Raw genomic sequence first — 3,723 nt, forward strand, 5'->3', positions numbered from 1 at the left:
TAAAGACAGATGCGAAAAATGAGTTAAATAGTTCTGCTTTCTCCCTGTTGCTTGTCACCTTCTTGCCACTTTCACCCACTAATGGACCAATTGTTTCCTTCACTTTTTTCTTGTTTTTTACATGTTGAAAGAAGCTTTTTTTGTTATTTTTGACTTTGGTTGCAAGCCTTAGTTCATTCTGAGCCTTAGCTTTCCTCACATGTTACATGCACTGATAGCCCTATAATTTTTAGATTGCCGGGGACAGGGATGTTCTGTATCAGTTAGCTCACTGTCCCCGCTGTTTAGTTTAAATATTTCTCTAGAAAATCTGTGAATTTATAGCCAAGTAACTCAGTCCCTTTCTTTGATGGATGCAAACCATCTCTTTTGTACATTTCTTCATTGGACCAGCTGCTGACATCATTAATAATATAGTCAAAGCATTCCCCTTTACTCCACTCCTTTAGCCACATATTGAATTGTGCTATACGCTGGCCTTTTCCATTTTGGTCCTTATACGCTGGTAAGACCTTTTGAAAAAAATAAGCCTACAGCCTATTCTGCTAAGTTCCTGCCCCAGGCTCTGGAAGTCATTCTGCACAGTGAGTACATCTTTTGGGGACAGGTCGTTAGTGCCAAGATGTACAATAGTCTCCACATCACAGTCCTTGCTGGCATTCTTGATTATTTTACAAATACGCTTCTTGTCCCTACTGGCAGTAGCACCTGGAAGACACCTGACCTCATTCGAAACCTCTGTGTCCTTTCCTAAATTTACATCACCAACCAGAAGGTGGCTTCTCTTTTTGGGTGCCTTTCTGTTCATGCATGACTGATGTGTAATACCTGATTTGCACTTCTCCCTGTCGAAAAGAAGTTCTTCATCTCGGACCAAGATCCCCTGCTTATTTGAGTTGTCATCACAAATACCTTTACCTGTCTCCTTAATGTCCCTATTAAGGTCAGCAAGGGCACTGTATCTGTTGTGCAGGGACACAGCAAAAGCTTTGTGTTTATGGTTCACAGCTCTCACCCTGCCAGATCCCACGGTTCTCCACACTGCCCTTCTCCTGCAGGATCAGCCCAAATCAGCCCAAAACTGGTAGGGAGAATGAGAGTGCCCCTCAGAAGACTCAAGACTCCAATAACTTTTTGCCAACTCGATGGGTCCATTGCAAGGGGGGTTCCCACCAGTTTTCCCACCAGACCCCTGTATTTAACCATGAGAGGCCACTCAGAGACTTTAGCGTTGTGGCTCCTGGCATGGAGTGGCCGTTAGTGCTGGGACTGACATTGTTAAAGAAATGGAACCCCATAGTCGATTGGAGGGAGGGATGCCTAAAATTCCTGAAGAGGAGGGCCCCTCCCCCTCCAAGGAAAAGGGCGGGTGGTGTGGACTATGTCGCGAACTAGCCTCCACCCTGAGCGAACAGGAATTACAGAGCCTCCCACCAGAATACTGGGACCTAGCCGAAGTGTTCAGTGAACAGAGATCGGATGAGCTTCCACCCCACTGACCCACAGACTGTGCCATTGAGATTGTCCCAGGGGTGAAGATCCCCAAACCAAAGTTATACTCCATGGCCCCTAGGGAGTTGAACAAACTTTGCAAGTTCATTGACAAGAATTTGGCGCGGGGCTTCATTCAGCCCGCCAGACCCCGGGTGGCTGCCCATGTGCTATTCAGGGAAAAGAAAGATGGTGTCATGGTTCCGACTAATGAAACACTTCAAAGAACTTCCAGGCATTTTATCCTAAAAAGTCTTTTTATTCATGTGACAAATTGTCGGCACGGCATGATAAAAGGGATGCTAAGATCTGAAATCTCCACCCACCGAGCAGTTATTTTTGCTAGCATTTCCCCTTCCTTATTTTGCTGTCATGATTTACGTTCTCCAATTAGTTTGAAGGGCAAAGGTTCTCTTCCGTTCCCTTTCGCAGGCTTTTCTCTCCTCCCTCCCTCAACTGAATTAACTCTAAAAGTACCAGACAGTTCTGCATATTTTGTCAAAGCAAGAATATTCAATATTAGCAGCGTTGACATCCGCCCCCCCTTACAAAAAGGACAGATCCTGTAATGTAAACAAAAGCATATGTTAATGACTAGTTTTCGGTTTGTTGGGGTATTTCGCATGAAACCTTTTGACGAGCCTGTCAGCTTTCACCTCACTGGATTTCATCCAGGTGGCTTCAGACAACGGGTATCCCTTCCATTGTACTAGGTCACGGGTCAGCAACCTGCGGCTCCGGAGCCGCATGTGGCTCTTTGAGCATTCTCCTGCGGCTCCCAGTCTCCTCTGCCATTTGCACAGAGACAGACAGAAACAGAGAGAGGCACTTGCACTTCCCTGCTTCCCTTCTCTCTCTCTCTCTCTCTCTCTCTCTCTCTCTCTCTCTCTCTCTCTCTCTCTCTCTCTCTCTGTCTCTCTCTCTCTCTCTCTCTCTCTTTGTGTGTGTGTGTGTGTGTGTGTGTGTAAAAAAGAGAGTGGACTCACGCTGTTCTGACGAGCTGACAAACTTATTGGGCGGGGCTCCTCCCTTTGCTGCGTCTCTGCAGGAAGCAGGAAGCAGGAAGGGGAGGAGAGAGCCAGCCCAATAATGTGTGTCAGCTAGTTGCAGAACAGCCTGAAGCCAGCTTGCCAGGTGAGCAGATCAGAGAGAGGGAGAGAGAGGGGGGAGAGAGGGAGAGAGAGAAAGAGAGAGAGAGAGGAAAGAGAGAAAGAGAGAGTGAGAGAGAAAGAGAGAGAGAGAAAGAGGGAGAGAGAGAAAAAGAGAGAGAAAGAGAAAAAGAGGGAGAGGGAGAGAGAGAGAAAAAGAGAGAGAAAGAGGGAGAGAGAAAAAGGGAGAGGAAAGAGAGAAAGTGAGGGAGAGAGGGAGAGGAAAGAGGGAGAGGGAGAGAGGAAAGAGAGAGAGAGGAAAGAGAGAAAGAGGGAGAGAGGGAGAGGAAAGAGAAAGAGAGGAAAGAGAGAGGGAGAGAGAGAGAAAAAGAGGGAGAGAGAGGGAGAGAGAGAGAAAGAGGGAGAGGGAGAGGAGAGGGAGAGAGGGAGAGGGGGAGGAAAGAGGGAGAGAGGGAGAGGAAAGAGCAAGAGAGAGAGAAAGGGAGAGAGGAAAGAGAGAGGAAAGAAAGGGAGGGAGAGGGAGAGGAAAGAGAGAAAGAGGAAAGAGAAAGAGAGAGAGGGGGAGAGGAAAGAGAGAGGGGGAGAGGAGAGAGAGAGAGAGAGAGAGAAAGAGAACTCATGCACAGCAGCCTCTATTTCTTTTTAATTAAACTCTTCAATCAAGGTTCCCACCCCTTGTGTGTGCGCGCGCATGCGCACACAAGTTTTGTGGCTCCCAGTGTTTTCTTTTCTCTGGGAAATGGGTCCAAGTGGCTCTTTGAATGTTTAAGGTTTCCCTTTAAAAATTCTAGAGTCAAGAATACATTTCACTTCATAGTGGGTCTGTCCCGCAACTACAAGGGGCCCAGGTGCCTTCTTCGGGGGAGGTCTTAAAGTGGAGCCCCGATAAGGTTTCAACAAGCTGCAATGGAAGACTGGGTGAAATCTCCCTAAAAGTCTAGGGAGTTTTAGTTCTATGGTGACCGGATTGATGATCCTTACTATGGGGAAAGGCCCCAAGAATTTTGGTCCCAATTTCTTGCTGGGCAATTTGAGGCGTAAATATTTAGTTGACAAATAAACCTTTTCCCCAACTTGGAATGTTCTTTGGGGAGCCCTCTTTCTATCAGCCTGCTTTTTATAG

This window comes from Protobothrops mucrosquamatus, unplaced genomic scaffold (assembly GCF_001527695.2).
Source record: "Protobothrops mucrosquamatus isolate PMUCROS unplaced genomic scaffold, P.Mucros_1.0 scaffold2225, whole genome shotgun sequence".
Lineage (NCBI taxonomy): Eukaryota > Metazoa > Chordata > Lepidosauria > Squamata > Viperidae > Protobothrops > Protobothrops mucrosquamatus.